The following is a 20,175-nucleotide window of genomic DNA, read 5'->3' on the forward strand; positions in this document are numbered from 1 at the left end:
CAAGCTGCAAATTTTATTCTCCTCAGCAAGGCTTATATAGCATGGGAGGGGGAAGGGGCAGGAAGGAGGGAAGGGGTGCATTTGAGGGGAGACGTGCAGGTGAAGGGAGATGCTCAAGTCGTGAGGTTGCAGGATGTTGTGCTAGGTGGTAAGGTCACTGGTTAGGGCCCATTGTTCTGTTGCTATGCTACCTGACCTACCTGACCTGTTCTTTATCATTGGGGGTATCTGGTTTAGGGCAGGGGCTTGTTCTCTGGCCTAACTAGTACTTTTCCATGGTCCATGTTTGGTCCTGACAATTTATGACAACTAATACCTTTAAACAAGTAATATAATCCAATATGAAAAATAAAGTTTGATGCTTTTGTAGATGTCTAATTTTTGGCATGAAATCCTCGTTTATAGTTTTTATGACTTTCAGCACTATAAGCCTTGGGGAGGGATGATGGTAGGCAGAGTTCTAGAATCTCTCCTGGAGTTACAATGGCTGATGAGACTATTCACAATCTGTGTGGCAATAGAGAGGGTGGATATATTCAGTCTAGCCCAAGTTTCACTTTGATGAAAGTTACAGAAGTTTTCAATTGTCTAACACTGTGAGATTTCAAAATTATTTACATGCAGCTGTGGTTCTGAAATAATGCATACATATCCATCTTGCTGGCTTGAAAACACAAGCGTACCAAAATTCCAGGAACATTTAATCACAAGCTTAGCTCCCTAGTTACAGGAACACAGGCAAATATAGGGCCAATGTTGCAATAACATGGGCAGTCTCAGAGCAGAATCTACAATGACATAGGCAGTTTCAAGGCAGAAGTCACAGGACCTGGGTGAGCTCAAGGCCAGTGATACTGAGGCAAATGTAGATTCAGGGCAGAAATGAAGTCACTCTCTAGAGATTAGTAAGTATCCAGCCACTGCTTGAAACTTAAACTTCTTTACTGATAAAATTGTTAAATGATGCTATTTAAGGGAGTCTTAAGAAAGCACAAGTTCAAACCAGCAAAGCATGTGCAGAAGAGAATGAGAAAACTCTAGAAAACTGAAATCTCTACAGCAGTTTATTCAATAACCTAGTATGAGAATCCCCATTTTTAATTATTTAACAGGGAGTAGAACACAGTTCCACTTGAGGCCACAGATGTGAAACATTGAGCTATCTAAGTGGATTTCACCAATTTCTCAGGAAAAAAAAAAACAGATGGAAATTAACATTGTGAGTCTTTTCTGTCATCACATGTTTGGATGCATCAGTACCACCCAGGTCATTTCAGTTACCAGCATAAAGTCTTTACAGCATGGCTCAACCCCTCATTAATTAAGCTTGACATGATTAATTTTATGTTTATTTCTATCACACAGACTGGTTACAAAGAATTCCACAGCTGGATCTCCATTGCCAGAGCACACTGATTCAACTGGAGACTTCTTTAGGCTTATCCACCTCACTCCCTGCCATGGAGATGCTCCTCATTTCCAAAGCATCTCAGGTGGAGTAGAGTTAGATGTTTAAAACAACTTGGGTAAGTTGTATCTTGTCATATTCCAAAAGAGATTGATGCTTGTAGCTGGAAGTTTTCCTGTGTCTCTCCCAGTCACAGCTGCTCAGACCCAAGTAAACACACAGAGGCTTATATTAATTAAAACTGCTCAGCCATTAGCTCAGGCTTCCTACTGACTAGCTCTTACACTTAAACTCAGCCCATTTCTATTAATCTATATGTTGCCACATGTTCTGGGGCTTTACCTGTGTGCCATTACATGATGCTCCCTGGACAATGGGCTGGCAGCTCCTGACTCAGCTTTCCTCTTCCCAGAATTCTCCTTGTCTGCTTATCCCACCTATACTTCCTGCCTTGTAACTGACCAATCAGCATTTTATTAAACCAGTGTACAAAAGTATTATCCCACAGCAGATGCTTAAGTGTCAGAGTCCAGCCTGTCAAAGGGTTCTTGGGGTGAGGAAAGAGGAATGAGAAAGTATTAGATAGAAACACAGACTGAGACGACAAGAAAGACAGAGTCACATGATAGTTTCAGGAGGGCCCTGGGTCAATACCCAGCCACCCAGAGTATTATTCGAATGGGCTTTGTATACACTACCAAAGGGAGAGGCAAAAGACCTCCCCCTTTCAAGATTAAAGCACAACATACAGCCAGTTGTAGACCCTTCAAAACACCTGGTACCCACACCCCTGGCCAAATTATCCTATTATGTAGCCCTGCTGGGTAAAGCAAGTTCAGATTCTCTGACCTTGAGTAAGGCCTTACTAGGGAGGTTCTGTGGGTAAGCAAAGTAATAATAGACCCAACAATAGTTCAAATATAAACTTGGGGTAGGAGATATGAAAATCAATATTTGATTATTCTCTCAGAGCAAAGATAAAGTAACTAAGTCTAACAGCATAGCCATGAGCTTCTAATATGAGGAGAAAAATGAATACACCTAAGGGTTTTCATCAAATTAAGATCAGACTCATTAATAGCAACTTCACTTATTTCATAATTAACAGTGATTTGGTTGCACTATCTTTGGCATGAGATGTTTGTCTCTGTCTGAAAAACATACCTCATCAAAGCAGGTGTGGAGAATATAATGGGGTTCCTGTAGGACACAACCTTCTTAGTTTTTATGTTGCCCCAAAATTTAGCTTATAGGATATAAATCTGGATTTCAGATAATTAATTGATAGTGTCAGTCCAGATTAAAATGAAACAGTAAGATTAAATGTGTATCAAAATGGAGAACAATACATGCAATGCAGTGATTGACATCATTTGTGAAGTATACTATTGATGGGCTGGTAACTTTCTATTCACTGAAGAGGAGGTTTTCTGAAGAAGCAGCACATTCTGGAGAGCGTGCCAAGAGAGGTGCCAAGAGCATGTGCTGCTCTCTTCCAGAGGATTTGAGTTCAGCTCCTCTGCAGGCATGCACACATGTGCTCACATCCACACACAGACACATGGAGACACATAAACAGATGATAAACATTGAAAAAAAGCAAACGAAGCACAAACATACTTATTTCACGCAAGGGTGGTGACACACACAACTGTAGCATTTAGTGGGCTGAGATGGGAAGATCATGTGTTTGAGCCCAGACTAAACACAGTAAGATCCTGTATCAAAAGCTTAAACAGCCACGTGCTTTAGATATTCCAACTACTGAAATTCAGATCAGATACATTTTAGCCTCCAAATACTACAAAATATCAATAAAGGTGACTTTTAGCTTGTATAAAATATTAATTAACTTTTAGAAAATACATTGTTAATAATTACAGAGTTCATTGCTCTCCTACCTGTGTGAAGCTACCATGGCCAGCATGTGTATATTTCTGTACCTACGTTTATAGAAACCTAGAAGCACCCTGAGGTATTTACTATTATAAAGTCATCCTTAACTTCATTTACACTGGCTGTCAGCACTGGGATATATTGTGAGTAACCATAAACTGGGACACAAAGAGAAGCAAAGGGGACACTGGGAGTTACAGGGAACACATACTTCTGCAGAGAGAACTGTCTGCGCCCATGGTGGCTTTAAGGGGGAAAGAAATGTCAGCGTAAGTAATTTGCATTTACTCCTAAACAAGCATGTCTACCTTTGGAGCTAGGCTTGTTCACCAAAACAGTGTTGTTTACAGGACAAGCCAGGAGAACTCTCAGTGCCCAGGCCATTGTCTCTTATTTCAAGGCAGATAGTATCGAAAAGTGTCTCCCTCCAGGAAGAATGGAGTTACTTACATGCATGTTTGCCATACCAATCAAAGGATAGCTACAATTATCTTCACTAAATATTAGAGGCCTGTGGCACCTAAGAATATTCTTTTAGTCAGCGTCTGCTTTGCACATTGAAGACTTCCTAGAATTTCTGACACTCCCTGTCCAATGCCTATTGTGCTCCAGTTGTATAGGTGGTGATATATACTCTAACAGAATATGCACTCCCTGGTGGTTATGAAATTCCAATTGAAAATACCCTTATAATAAGTCAAGTTAAAGCTAAGAACTATGACAATTCAGATATCAATATTAAGAAGGCTTCATCAAAACAAAAGCTGCAAATTCACACCTGGTTTCTTTTTTAGGCATTTTCTTGGCACCCCAACTTACACTGAACTCATTGATCTTCCCTTTCTGGTATTCAGTGTGTCCTTCTATTTTAACACACACCTGCCTTTTATCCCTGTTCTTCCCTGGCCTTGGAAGAATTTTTATTCATAAAATCTGAGAACTAATAGGATCTAAATGTAGTCTTGCATGTTGTGGACAGACCTGAGGATATGTGCACATTAGTGCCCAGCAGTGGCACGAATATTATGGAGGTAACATGTGCTTTCTCTTTGAGTTTGGGGTTACCTAAACAGGAAGGAACTCAAGTCTGATATTATAAACTTGGTCAAGATCTGGTGCCTGGGGAGATAACAGAGTCTAGAGGGGAACTCGTTACTATTATTTTCTAAATGGACATGTGAACAAACTGTCTTCTAAGTGCTCAAGTTTATATAACACAGAGATACTCTTAGCCTTCACCTGAGAAGCTTTGTATTACAGAAGGTAGCAGTCAACACAAAGAGTCCTAACCTACCAAAAGGCTAAGAACAGAGAATCAGAGAATGGTGGAGCCCTCAGCCCTAGATTGGTCCCTTCTCTCTCACTCATTCCTCTTTCTCTCTCTCTCTCTCTCTCTCTCTCACACACACACACACACACACACACACACACACACACACACACATACACACACACACACATTCTAAGGCTCAGCGGTGAATGAATGACAAAGCTAGAAGATAAGGATGTGCATTACAAAACATTTTCTGGACATGATGTGGCAGTTATACTTATGAACCTACCGTACCTGTGTATATATGCAAAAGACTGAGCCTGTCAACATTTCATCTTGGAAGGAGGACGGGTGCGTGAGGCTCCACTTTCTTTCCTTCTTCCTTCCTTCCTTCTTTCCTTCTTTCCCTCCCCCCTTCTCTCCCTCCCTTCCCTCCCTCCCTCCCTTCCTTCCTTCATGTACCCTTCCTTGAGAGACTATGGACAGTTTGTTGTGGCTAGTAGAAGGGTTGTAGCTCCTTAGTAGTGTAGCCCCTGACAACCTGGCCATGCTGCAGTAAATAACTTTCTACCTAGTCTCATGTTAATACCCTAATTAAGCTCATGGGGTCACACACACATATAAAGACATGAAAGCAATAGAGGGACTGGGTAGGAAGAAGAAAATTTTCAGTGGTAAAGGGAGGAGTGAAGGAGAAAAATGGGATTGAGAATGGATAAAATTCACTATATACTTGTATGAAGCTACTAAAAAATAAAAATGTAATTATTTGTATAATTCTACTGCAAATAATTCTTCATTAAAGAGTTAATAGATAAAATAGTCACTTTTAGGGAAGGACTAAAATAGGTTTGAATGTCTTTTATACAAAAATAACTTAAAGAAATAGTGATTATTATTAGCCTTTGTGCTGCTCATTCACCTTTTGTCACTAGTGAAAGTGGTGTCAAAAGAGGCATAAGTTAATGCTTGCAGCCATTTCTTACCCTAGAGTTTGGTATCTTGGAAGTAGGAGCTGCCTAAGTAGCAGAAAATCTACCCTAACTTGTTTATGTAAGTGAATTTACTGCCCAGTGCTGAGAATGTTGTTTCTTTTCATTGGTTCTTATTCATAAAAAAAGGAAGGGAGGAAGGAAGGAAGGAAGGAAGGAAGGAAGGAAGGAAGGAAGGAAGGAAGGGAGGGAGAAAGGGAAGGAGGGAGGGAGGGAGGGAGGGAGGGAGGGAGGGAGGGAGGGAGGGAGGAAGGAAGAACAAATATAATATGCAGACAATTGTCTAACATCAAAATCTAAATTGGACATGAAATACTAAGTAGCATGAATGAATGAATGAATGAATGAATGAATGAATGAATGAATGAATGAAAGAAAAAACTAAAAATCTCATCCAGGGTAAACTCCTTACCTTTCTTCCACCATTACAACTATTCTGTACAACTATTCTCCAGGTAGGCATTATAACTGCACTCTCCAGTTAGGAATTATGACCTCCACTCTCCAGGTAGGAATTATGACCTCTACTCTCCAGGTAGGTATTATGACCTCCACTTTCAGCTGATATAACTGAGGCTCAAAAATCTCATATTTTACATCTTTTTTAATAGGACTTATGAGAAAATAAAATTGGCTCTTTCCTAATTATTTCACTTCCCTCTCTTGCACACTATCTCTTTCTGGTTTTTCTTATAGCTCTCCTTCCTCTTCTTTCCCCTCCTTCATCACAATAGTATCATTACAATGTAGACAACTAAAATCATTAAATTTAACAGAATTAATCTATTATTCAGACATTCAATGTCAATTATAATGCATCTGTTCTCAGAATACACACACACACACACACACACACACACACACACACACACACACACATACAATTCTATATGAGAGTTCCTAGCTGGGCAAAACTGAAATGTAGCCTCTCACATTAAAGCTTTGGTGTAAACGGCATGAGCTTTATGTTGGAGTCTACAACATATTCTTTCTGCAGATGAACTATAGTCCAACTGTGAAGTATACCATGCTGGCGGGTCAGAAGGCCAAAGGAAAGGTATGAATCATATTTAATATTGAAGAAAATCGTTCCTCTCCCATGTTCCCTGTCACCTTGGGTAGCTGACTGAGGAAGCTGAATGAATGACATATTCCCAGCTGACACAGCTGATGTTTCCTGGTGGGTACAGGACTAATTTCCTCAACTCCTTGACAAAGAAGAAACAAAAGGAGACCACTTGCTGTTAGGAATCTTTACATGCACAGCTCAAGGTCTTGTCTGATGCCTTACATCATCAGCAGGCGACTGCATCCCCACCTTAAAAAGCTACACACGGACCTCCACGCTCTCTCTCTGTGCCTCCCCTTCCTGTTTCCTCTCTGTGCCCCTGCTCTGTTCCTTCCGCCAGGCCTGGCTTCTCCCTCCTATTCTCTCCTCTTTCTAATAAAGCCCATTCTAACTCTTGTAACCATGGCCTGTGACTCTTCCGCCAACCCACCAGCGCCTCTCATCCCATTGCATGGAAGTTGTCAGACTCTCAGCTACTTCTCCAGCACCATGTCTGCTTGCACACCACCATGTCCCACCATGATGATAATGGACTGAACCTCTGAAATATAAGCAAGCCACCTCAATTAAATGTTTTCTTTTATAAGAAAAAAGGAAGAGACAAAAGAAAAAAGAAATGATGTGAACAATTCACAAAAACAAATCACCAAAATACTCCAGCCTCTTATTATATACTGTGAAAAACAGCATGTCCATGACTCAGGTGGCTCAACAGAATGACAGTCAAACTTCATCATGCTACACAGGATTAATTAACATTGTAACCATCAGCTAACTCTACAGGCCAACCAACTAAATTCTCTTTATAAGAAGATCATTACTAATAAAGTGAGGCTGTGAATGAAGGTATGGAATTATCAAGATCTAACATAAAGCAGGCTATTATGTAATTTGGACTTGGCCAGGTGCCACATAAAGGTCAACAGAAAAGAGCACATATAGCAACTTGTTAGTTCCACAGCATATAGGAAGTTGAGCGATCACACCCACCCACAAACAGAGTGAACTAGAAATGGGATAAGGCTATAAATTCTCAAGCCCCTCAACCTCGCCGAAATACTTCTTCAACAAGGTCATGCCTACTGAAGGTTCCATAATCTTTCCAAACAGTATAAACAGTTGGGAATCAAGTATTCAAATATGTGAGATCGTGGCAACATTTATCATTCAAATTACTACATCACTTAAACATAACTAAATGGCATGTGTATTTACTACAATAAAAAAGTTAAAAGGCACATGTGTTGAGTTGGCTGTTTGAAACCTGGGACCTATGCAGGGTCGCTTGGCTCGGCTTGGGAAGAGGGGACTGGACCTGCCTGGACTGAGTCTACCAGGTTGATCTCAGTCTGTGGGGGAGGCTTTGACCTGGGGGAGGTGGGAATGGGAGGTGGGCTGGGGGGAAGGTGAGGGGGGCAGGAGGGGGGAGAACAAGGGAATCCGTGGCTGATATGTAGAACTGAATCATATTGCAAAATAAAAAAAAAAGAATAAAAAAGGCACATGTGTACACATGTATGTATGCAAAAAGGACTTCATGAACAAGGATGTTCATCCAAAGAAAAAAATAGGTATTGGGCAATAAAGCTTTCTAATAGTACTTTAGGGTTGGGATTTCTACCCCTACTATATTTATTATAATATCCCCTGATCTTAAAATCTCACATCGTACAAAAATAAATTCAGTTCCCTAACTATCATTCTGAAGCTCCTCTTACAAGATTGATCTTAAGAGAATATAATCTCTTTTTAGTATAATCAGGGAAATGTTTTCATATATGTGTTCTTCAATTTAAAGTATCTAAATAATTTTACATTAGTTTATACAGATTACATTTGGGGTCATTTTGGTAAAAACATCAAAAAATTTATAACAGGTGGTAGAACTAATATGTTAGTTTATCAATTTCTCAAGAAACAAGTTTAATTTTATTGTATAACTATGTACTAGCAAAAATTTTTAAAAATATAACTTAAAAAATATAAAGCATATAGTTCATAATAGCATAAAAATATAAAACACTAAAACTTAAGGAATAAGTAAATCTGTCCCTTGAAAAAATACACCTATATGTAGAAGTGTATAAATGGAGTAAGAAATTCTTTCATGTAGAAAATTCAACATAGCTAAGAGTTTAGTGTTTCCAAAGTTTATTTCTGAATTCAGTAAAGTCTTTGTTTCAACCCAAACAAAATTCTTTAGAATGCAAATTTCTAGGGCACCTAAGCAATTTTTTTAAGTTCTGTCTTGGTCAGGTATAGTAATGCATACATTTACTCACAGCACTGCAGAGGTAGAGGCACATGGATCTCTATGAGCCAAGGCTAACCTGAGCTACATAGTGAATAACAGGCTAGGCAGGGTTACACAGTAAGACCCTGTTTCAAACAAAGAATCAAAACTTTAGACTTATTTTTATTTAAGGATATGTGCATGTGCACACACATCTATGCAGGTACCAGAAGAGATCAAAGTGGGTGGGTGTTGGATCCTCTAGAGTCTAGAGCTAGATTTACAGATGGTTGTGTGCTGCCTAGGATAGGCACTAAGAATCAAAAGCCAGTCCTCTGCAAGAGCAGAAAGTGTTCTTAACTGCTGGTCCATCTCTTCAGCCCAACCTACAAAGTTTTTTAAAGAAGAAAATTGAAGACTTCTACTTCATTTGTACGTTTCTGTTGCAAGTGTATCCATATACAAACATATTCTCTACACAGCACAATAGATAGTCTAGAGGTAGGCACATATGCAGTGCCTTCATGGGATGCGTTGACATTTGCAAAACTAAAGCATGTCTAGTGCAGACCTGGTCCCAAATATTACAACCAGATTTATATTCTCCAGAACCCATGGATGAATGGGGAAATGTTTCTATATGCAGTCAATAAAACAACAAAAAAGGTCTATGGGTATAAGAGATATTGGATCAGTCTCAAAAACATTTTAAGTGAGGGAAATTAGATACCAAACTATTTTATAATGCTGAGTTAGGGGCTTTTTAAAGTATAGTAGTTAAAGACTGATGGTTTCTGGTGTTGACAAGCAAGAAGGGGCTTGCCTGTGAAGGGGTGATTTGAAGTGATAGAAATGTGTTACACCAGAATTAAGACAATGGTTGTAAGAGTACAGCCATTAAAATTCATTGAGCTGGACACTTAAAACTTTTGTTGTGCAGATTACATGTTAAATTTAGCAGTTTTTAAAATTATATTCACTAGTTCTATGGTTTAAATATAAGAGCTTACATATTAATCGGAACAATTTAAGACAAATCTTTAGTGCAATGAAGAGTCATTAGACAGACTGGAGCCATTAATGTCTTGTGATATTTTTCAAAGTAATTGTCTTTCCAATATATTGGGACTGTATTTCTTATGCTAACAAGCATCTGTTTCTAGTTACTGCCAGATGTTCTAGGTGACTAGTGAAAATTATCTTTTATAATTGGACTTTGGTATATACTCTATTTTATATGTGCATATAATTGATCTTCCATTTTCAAGTACTACATTAAATATTCCAGTGAGTGTTTGATATGTGCAAATCTCCCAAAGGCTCTTTCAGTGGTAGCTAACACCATAATGAACTCATTAGAATAATGATGCTTGTTAATGTTAAGGAGATTTTTATTAGAATCTTATGGATATTATTCTGTCCCTGATTGCAAAATAGTTATGTATTCATTATAAAACATAATAAGATGACAATTATTTATTTGCCCGTACGACTGTACTTGAAGTTCTATATATGTCTGTGTTCATCATATACACAATTTTGTCTGTTAAATTGGGGACTGAGATTCTTTCTAAGTTGTAAAATTACTTTGTAAATGGAAATTATCCTATAATCACATTCACTCTCTTTTACCATACAACATAGAAGAGATATCTTGAATCAGTCGGGGAAGTACTGCTGAACATGACCTCTGTCATCAAAGAGTCTCTTGCTGTTCTTACACACCACAGTTGTTAGACTGTTATGTAGAAAAACACACATTTATTTTTGTTAAAGCAGTTTTGTATTACTGTGTCATTTTCTCTGTGGGAAATGGTCCTGAACTTGTGCCTTATAAACTTTATTTATGCATTAACCTCAGTCAATCCAACACAGCCTGTGAGAATGGCTGGGGAGGAAGCTAAGCCCTGTCTTGGGAGCAGAGCCTCCGAAGAGCTCTAAGAAAAACATCCTGAAATAGCCTCTCTCCTCCCCTGGAGGACACAAAGTTTGTTGTCACCTCCAATTATGCCTTATTGGTAGCAAGGTTCCATAAAATATTAAAACACAAATGGGAGACATAGTGAACCCTGATTGCTCATGCTTCCATCTGTGATGCAAATGCTCAAGCCTGTTATCTGAGGCACATCTTCTTAGCTGAAAGTTACTCACAAAGGGAGACTTCTTATTGGAAGAATTTTATGAAATGCTCAGAATTAGAAAGGATGTAGGGGGATATGTGTCTTATGTTGGAAATCACCAACAATCTATTAACAGACTCTGGAGAAATATCAAATCTCTCTCTCACTCTCTTCCTCCCTCCCTCCCTCCCTTTCTCCCTCCCTCACTTCCTCCGTCTGTCTCTGTCTTTGTCTTTCTATTGCTCTGTCTCTTTCTGTGTCTCTGTGTCTCTGTCTCTGTCTGTCTCTGTCTCTCTGTCTCTCTCTGTCTTTCTCTTTCCCACCTCCTTGAAAGGCTCCACAGCAGTATTCTTTCTCTGTCCTCTATTCTTCTAGTATGACTACTCACTCCTCTTCATCTCAGTTTGCCCTCTTTTGTTTAGTCAGTGTCATGGTCATTTTGGGGTGGGGACTTGCACCACAGATCTCCTGCTAGCTTAACTGTGGGTTTTGACTATGTGACTCATAATGAGAAATGCATTTTTCATTTATAGATACCCTCATATTACGTCAATGAAAGGGAAAATATTTCCTATGCTGTCCCTCTTACTGGGTGAGATATGCTCAGATCTATCTCGTTCTCAGTCAGTTCCTTTTGTTGTTATTGAAATATAATTGAGTTTGAAATACTTTAGAAGGTCATGATAATTGTAAAATTATAATAATAAAAGATCACTTGGGGTCTTGATGGCGCTCCCAGTTGAATGTGACCTGTGTACCCAGCTGCTAAGCTCACTCAACTTATAAGCTAAGGACAGAATGTAAGTTGTGTTGTAAAGCTAAGAAAGAGAAACAAACATGTGGCTTGAGGAGGCTAAACTTTGTTCTCTGTTAATTTTGTCAGACTTCTCTTAATTTTGAGGTCTCCCTAATGGTTTCCCCGGAGAGTAGCTATGATTCCAGTGTGAGGAATCACTTCTAAACGCATCAAAAGATCTCAAAGTGAAAAGACAACTGACAACTTGCTGATATTCTCAACCATAAAGGAAAGGACAACAGCGGATGGGCAGGCAGCAAGAGATAAAGCTTTTAAGACTGGACTTGAAATCGTGTGGCTCTAGGTGCAAGTTTTTCCCCACTATAATACAATGCCATACTAGCAAACACACACAACCTGCACTATAACTTATGCCAAATGGATATCAGAAGGGCACACTATCTTTCATATAAAATATTTTTGTAATAATGAGATTTTTCTGATAACTGAAACAATATCCCTATATCTAACTTATCACATGAAAATCAAAATTGCTACAGTGGACTTCTCAAAACACAGCCGTGTAAGCGTACACTCCCTGTTTATCAGAGTCCTACAGCTCTTACTACTGTGTACTTCCCCAGATGTAATACAATTTCTTTTACCTATGCTTGTCCCCAAAGCATGTTCTCTCTCTACATGCCTCTGCAGACAGAACTCAGATATTCCCATGGATCCCACGGGATTCTAAAATTGCTTTGGTCATCAAAATATCACTCTTGCAGAACAAAATACAATACACTATGGCAAAGCTGCCAAAGATAGATTGGCATGTCTTAGATTCCCTGAGACAACCCCCAGAGGTGCTCTGTGCACAGCTGTGTGTTGAGAAATGGCTCCCCTCTCCTCCACCTTGCAGCTCCCAGTGAAGGAAGAAATACTTGCTCCATGTTACCTCCTCTCTTTCCTGTGTGAGAGAACACTACTCTCACTAGTCTGTGTTCAGCAGCAAACAGAGTTGCTCTCAGGTACAGAACAAAGAAGACACAACATCAAAGTGAGTAAAGGAAAGAGAGAGGACAGTGTCCCTGCACCACTCTCCAGGAAGGTCATTGCTGGTTGTTGTGGTTTCAGTGAGAAATGTCTCCCATAGTCTTGGGCATTTAAATACTTGGCTCCCCAGTTGGTAGTCCTCTTACAGCAGGTTTAGAAGTAGAGCCTTGATGGAGGAAATTCATCACTGGAGTGGGCTTTTTGAGTAAAACCTCCACCTACTTCTAGTTTCCTTGCTTTGCTTTGTGTTTGTGGTTCTAGACATGAGCTCTCAGCTTCTTGCTCCTGCTGCCTCTGCCCTGCCATCACGGACTCTAACTCTCTGAAACCATAAGCCAAAATAAATTATTTCTTCTATAAGTTGCCTTGGTCATGGTGTTTGTCACAGTAACAGGAAAGTAAATGGGATCCTGGTCTATCAGCGTACAACTTTCAGGCCCAGGCTTGAGGAAACAGTCAAGAGCTAGTCATTGCATTAAGTATGTGTTATGTTGGCTCTCCATGTAAGAAATAGGATGGAGTCCTTGTGGAAGCAGTCCAGGCATCTCTGAATCTTCTACAAGCATGGACTCAGGAAGAGAACAGCATCAGCAGCTATTTTTGGTGAAAATAAAATACGTTCTTCTAGCTCATCTATATATCGTGCATCTCAGTTTCTTTAAAAAGTTCCTAACAGAAGTGGTGTAAATTTGTTGGCTATGGTCTATGAAAATAAGAGAAATGAGCTAAAATATCAAGGACTTTGACATCCTCTGCACATTTGAGCAATGATGCTGTTACTTATTTTTGTTATCTCTGGCAAACTATCACTTCTCTGAGCTAACTTTTCTTGCTGGTGATGTGTGTTTCATTTTGTCATTTGTCATTTCTCACAAAAGAAAAAGAGCACTGAAACAATGGGTGAAAACAAGGACACAGCAAATGAAGAGCAAAATGACCCCAGTGTGTGTCTATTCCTCATTGGTCACTTGATCTGAAGAGAGCACCATGCTTTGTAAGGTTATGTGGCCTTGCTGTGTTTTGCACAAATTCCACAAAGGCCATAAAAGACCATGTACAGTAAGGCATGTGATTGCTGAAGGACTGTAACTGGCTCAGGGCCAAGCTCATGGAAGGTTCTCAGCAAAGGCTTCTTGACTGTATCAAGGTCAGTCTGACAACATTCCCCGAAGCATGCTTTCCCCAATTTCTGGAAAGAACATGTATTGCCTATTCAGGAGGATCTAGAATAAGAAGTGCTCTGCAGAAAACTATGTTCCAGAACTTTCCAGCAGATATGTACAGGTTTTATTTCTTATTACAACTTGCCTTCTGTCTTCTGGGGCTCAAGGGGATGTGTGCTAAATGTTGGGAGGTTTAGTGAAAAGGATTAATTAACTTCTCTGAAGTTGTGTTGTGCAGCCAGAAAAATACACTCCTCAGGGACTAGACAAAAACCATAACAGCTAGCCTCCTGCATTCTGTCTATACTGCAGAAGTTCCCTACTGGTCACACTTGACACCATACTCCCATTCTCCCATCTGAGGACTAGATCAGTTAAGTTTTATTTTTCTTTTTCAGGTATATTGGATGTTATAATTCTCCCTGGCTTCATACTTACACACTGACTTTCTTCATCTTAATGTTTTATACAACCATCACCTGGTAACCTGTTCTATCTCACTTCTGGCACAAATCCACAGAAATCATGACCCCTCCAAATATAATTACATAAAATATGAGGGAAAATCCACATTTATCCTCAATATGGATTTATCCACTAAAGTCTACCATGATGATAAATCTTGATTGTCAACTAGATTTAATTTTTAGTTATATCTACGTGTGTGTGTGTGTGTGTGTGTGTGTGTGTGTGTGTGTGTGTGAAGGGGGAGTGGCTTACATTAGTACTGGTGCCCGCATAGGCCAGAAAGGGCACTGGGTCCCCTGAAACTGGAATTAAATGTAGCTTTGAATGTTCAGTGTGAGTGCTAAGAACTACGCAGTTCCTCTGGAAAAGGGGGAATTTTTTTTCTAACCTCTGAGTCATCTCTCCAGTACCTTAACTGAGTTTGGATTCACCTAGACAACATATTTCTAAGTGTCCCTATGAAGGTATTTCTATAGAGGTTTACCTGAAGAGTGATATCATCCTAAATGTGGTTGGCACTTTGTCATGGACCAGATCTCCATATTATATCGAAGCAGGGTGGGGTGCAGCACAAGATGCAGGAAGCCAGTCAGAGAAATTCAGCATCTGATATTCTTTCTGCTGTCTTTACATCAGCATGAATGACTCAAAGGCAGCTTCACTGCCCAAAATCTAACTTCAAGATGGCTGACGGCTTACAGACACTGCCTCCTAAACTGCTTTTTGCTGGTGATTCTATCTGTTGAATCAACTTACCTCACCAGGAATTGTCATTTCTTTACAACCTTGGCCAGTGGCCTTGCGAATGCTGTAAGTTTAGAGAATTTCCTGAGGCTTTCAACTCTATTTATATCCTGAGTCAGATGACCTCAATCTTCCCTCTTTATTAGTTCTCAATGGTGTATTTATTTACCATTTTGCTTCCTTGAAATTTTTCCTATAAAAATTCTGGTATCTGAGCTTTTATTCATTCTTTTCTAGTATGTGTGCTTTATTTACTATTCTCATCTTACTGCCTTAGCAAGAATCCCCAGCACTGTAATGAACATGGTAACCGCAGACATCTTGGCCTCATTTCCCATCTTAAGGGAAAACACTCAGTTTTATCATTAACTATGATGTTTAAAGGTAAGTTATTTACACTCTTTAGCAGGCTGAGGAAGGATATTTTAATTCATGCTACTGTGATTATTAGCCTTTATGTAGTGTTTTATTTTATAATGATCAAACTTGTGATTTTTTACCTTAAATTCTTAGTCTCTTGATAAATTGTCTTTTATTAAATATTAATCTAGCCTTGCTTCCTTATAATGTCATAACTTACCTTTTTGTGCTATGGTTGTGTTATTTTTGATTACCAGGGTAATAGTAGTTTCAGAAAATAAATTTGGGTGTGTCTTCCTACCTCTTCTATTTTCTAGGAAAGATGATGAAGATAGGGTCTAGAGAGACAATTCAGCAGTTAAGAGTACCTGTCACTCTTGCAGAGGACCATTGTTCAATTCCCTGCATCCAAGTCAGGAGCTCACAAACTTCTATAATTCCAGTTCCAAGGAACTTGGCACTCTTCTAGACTCAGAAGACTCTGCATTCATGTGCACATACCAACATACAAACACATGTACATAAACAAGAATAAATAAAACTTTCATTAAAAGCTATGTAGAATTAATGTCAATTATGACTGAAACATTTACTACACTAATTATTCAATGAAACGCTGTGTGTCTGGAGATTTCTTTTGAGAAAGTTTTAAACTTTGAAATCAACTTTCTCCATAGTTGTAAGATGAATCAAATTATCTATTTTGCACTGGATGAATTGTGGACATGCCTGACACATTGCCAACCCTCTTCTAAATGGGTCACTGTGTATGTGTTGCCCTGTAGACCACATTCTCTCATCTTTTGATGTCTGAAGACTGTAATTGCATGCTGTATGTTGCTGAAGATATTGGTGATTTGTGTCTTTGTCAATCTTCATGAATGTTTTTGTCCATTTTATCACTTAAAATAAACTGCACTGTGCTAACTGCTTTTTCTGTTTTCTGCTTGCAGTTGTGATGACTGTGGTGTCTGTTCAGGACCCCCAAGATCAAGTTCTCAGCACAAAGGACGATTATTTGCCCTAGAGAAAGAGAGGGCAGGGATAAGGGACAAAGATTGGAGACAGAGGATGAGGGAGGAGGAGAAGGGAATCAGGGAAAGGAGGCAGGGATATTTGTCCAGGAAGGAGGACAAAGGACTATCTGGATAGAGAGGAGACAGACATGACCCATAGGAAAATGACAGTTTATAAATTCAAGGGGAAACCCTGTGTTAGGATGAGTGTTCATTTTAATTGAGTATGTTAATTAGTTGAGCCAAAGGAGACTTTTGATTGCTGAACTTTGATTGCTTTTGATTACTTTGATAGCTGGACCTTGGTAGTCAGCCTCAGGAGGACAAAGCATCCAAATGAGGGTATAGCCCTTGGTGGCTAGCTTTAGGAATGTAATCTAACAGTTTTAACAAGGCAGAGGGGATGGGAGAGAAGGGCAAGGCCTACCAGGGCCATGTTTGCCATGCTTGAACTGGCTAGAGTCCCTTTACTTACTTCAGCTGTTTACTATCTTCTTTCTTCTGTTTGCTATGATTTGCAGACACTTCCAGTGGAAGCCTAGGGTCCTGGATCCAGCACTGTCCTGTTCCATTGTTTGCTTTTTGTGCTCTTTCCTCTTGGGTGCTGCCTGTGTCCATGGTGTTGAGTGGCGTTTCTATCTTCATTCCCATTCATATCAATGTTTTATTTCCCCTTCCAGAGTGCTTTCCTTAGTAACTAAGGGTTTGGAAAATTTATCTTTCTATAATAGTCTGAGTATTTATGTCACTATCCAAAATTTAAACACTGAAATCTTAACTCCCAACTCCCAGGTGGTGATGTTGCTAGGACAACAACCACTGAGTCTTATCTCAAGAGGGTAAACCATTGCAGATGGGGTTTGTACTTTGGTTAAGGAGATTTAGAAGGAACTCTACACCTTGTACCATCTGGAAAAACAGTCAAAAGGAGTGTGTTGGTTAGTTTTTTGTCAACTTGACACAGGCTGGGATCATCTGAGAAGAGGGAATCACAATTGAGAAATACCCCCAACAGATTGGCCTTCAGGAAATTTCCTTGATTAATAATTGATGTGAGAGGGCCCATCCCACTGTGGGTGGAGCCAACCCAGGCAGGTTGTCCTGGACTGTATGAGAAAGCAAGCTAAGCAAGCAATGGAGAACAAGCCAATAAGCAGAACTCCCCCGTGACTTCTGCATCAGCTCCTGCCTCTAGGTTTCTGCTTTGAGTTCCTGCTCTGACCTTCCTTCATGAAGGATTGTTAGCTATAAGATGCAATAAACCCTTTACCAACATGGCAGTGGTGGTCATGGTCATGGGGCTTATCACAGAAATAGAAAGCAAACTAAGACAAGAATGGTCTATGAAACAGGAAACTGAGTCCTCTGGTACCTTGATTTTGGAAAATAAATTTCAGCTGTTTATAAGCTCCCAGTCTGACATGTTTTTTAGCCAGGAGCTCAAACAGAAAAAGTTTCTTTCAGTTCACTGGTTCTAGTTTTACTGTATGTGATCAAAGATAATACTTTATACCTAATCATTTGCTTTACACCTGATGGAAAAGGTTACTCTTATTGAGCAAGGTGTAATCTGCCTTGGCGATTGCTCTGTAACCATGAGTGGGTGTGTCCAGCTACTTCAGAGTGGAGCTTCCTAATAGCTAGTGACATCCTGATGTTAAACATTGGTGTTGAGTTTTGGCCTCTCCTCACTAGTTGTTACATTTTCTAATTGTAAGAGGCTTGTTTAACCATCTAAGTACAAGTGTGAAGTTCACGATTTCTCTTTTCAGTTCTAGTGTGAAGGTCTAGACTTGACTTTACAGGCTCCATTTTAGGGAAAGGGCCACCATCTCAGACCACCTGCTGTACTCAGTTCCAGGAAAGACTTCAGGAATGTGCCATGACAACTGATACAGAGCAGTATCCTCCTGCAGACATCCTGTCTGTGGCTTATGGCCCTTAAAGATATCTAGATAATCCTGGTGAGCAGCCCAGATAATCCTGTTCAGCCAGTTGTGGTTCCCCACCAAAAGTCTAACCCAATGGTTTCAAATGTGATTTTGCACCCAAAGTCTAGACCAATAATTTCAGAAAATCGCTTTGCCCCATATCCCTTTTGCCCAATCCCAAATTGCCAATTCCCGGCTTGTATTTTTTTCTCTATAAAACCTCTCTACACCTGGGCTCACGGCAACAGCCACATTTCCTTCCATCTGCTGTCAAATGGCCCAGGTTGAACCTGAATAAAGGGACCCTTATGTGCTTGCATCGGAAACCGGCTCCTTGGTGGTCTCTGGGGGGTTTCATGAAATGGGTACAACACTAGCAGTATTTGTTGCAAAATTTCCTGGTTTTTTTCTTGGCTGTAGCAATAATAGACCTTCTAAGCAGACTTTCTGTGATGTTCCCAGAGCCTAAGAGGATGTGGTACAGACATGCTCTTTGTGACTAGGAACCCAACACTCATTCTCTATACTTGACCAGTTATGAGTCTCCACAATTACCACGGACCACCACAAAAGAAGCTTCTTTGACCAAAGATGGCAGCAGCACAGTTTTCTGTGCCTTGTTATCTAGAAGGCAATGTGACAAACATATGACGTCTATTTAGCAAAACAACAGTGATAGCTTCCTCATTATGGTCTAGGGCCTCCCTAGCCACGGGTTTTACAATGCACATGTGAATTCCCTCCTGTGGAGTGAGCATCAAATCCAATCAGAAAGTTGATACATTATGAAAGACTTACCACTGTTACCCCAATTGCCTCACCTGGTCCAACTTATGAGTAGTTGTCACTCAGTGGCTGCAGAGGAGTAAGACTATGAAGAACAATTCATCTCAGCAGTCTGCATACCACATTCCAGCACTGTGAAATCTACCCAGCAGGAGGGAACCCTCCAGCCCAGTTCCTGCTTGATTTCTCTATGTCCTGAAACCAGGTCTATGGCACTTCCAGCAATTAGGTCTTGCTGGGAGGGCTATCACCCCTACTTGCTTGCCAGGAGACCACAAACAATGCAGGCAATTGCTACCAAAACAGGGGGTCTCATGTAGCCCAGGATAGCCTCAAACTTACTATGTTACTGAGGATGACCTTGAACTCCTGTTTCTACCTCCCACATGCTAGGATGCTGGGAGAACAGGCATGCAGCTTGTTTCTGCAGTGCTAGGGATCAAATCCAGAGACTTGTACATGCTAGGCAAGCAAGCACTCTACCAACTGAGCTATATCTGCACCCTCCGTTTAATTTCTTTAAAAAAAACAAGGTTAGAAAGTGCAATAACCTACATTGGGGCTTAGCAAACAACCTAGGAAATATACTAATACTGGCCACTGAACTTCCTGCTGCTGTACTTTTCTATCTTGTCCCATTACCCATCTTCCCTCATCCCTGAGGATACTCTCCTGGCTCTCGGTTGTTTGCTAATATCTTCACTTGCACTGTGTACCTTTTCCTTCAGCCTACAGTCCTCATGAGAAATTGCATCACATGACACGGTGGCAGAGCTCAGACGGGTCCCATCACAACAACAGAGCTCTATAAAGCAAGAGCAGCCAGTTCCTGGGATCTAACAAATACAACATGGCAGAGCTACTCAGCTGTGGAGGAACTGCCAGAACACACATCCACACAGAAAATGCCAGGATTGAAGCTTCTCA

The 20,175-nt window shown here is 40.1% G+C and overlaps 1 protein-coding gene and 1 non-coding gene across 3 annotated transcripts in view; one reads left to right on the forward strand and one right to left on the reverse strand.

Moving 5' to 3' along the window:
• Positions 1–20,175, reverse strand: part of LOC131919552 (STAM-binding protein-like) — a 231,578-nt gene that overhangs the window by 105,198 nt on the left and 106,205 nt on the right. The window lies entirely within an intron of this gene.
• Positions 5,478–5,609, forward strand: LOC131903208 (small nucleolar RNA SNORA13). The gene has a single exon (XR_009377453.1). It is a non-coding gene; the product is annotated as a small nucleolar RNA SNORA13 (small nucleolar RNA).

This window comes from Peromyscus eremicus, chromosome 1 (assembly GCF_949786415.1).
Source record: "Peromyscus eremicus chromosome 1, PerEre_H2_v1, whole genome shotgun sequence".
Taxonomy (NCBI): domain Eukaryota; kingdom Metazoa; phylum Chordata; class Mammalia; order Rodentia; family Cricetidae; genus Peromyscus; species Peromyscus eremicus.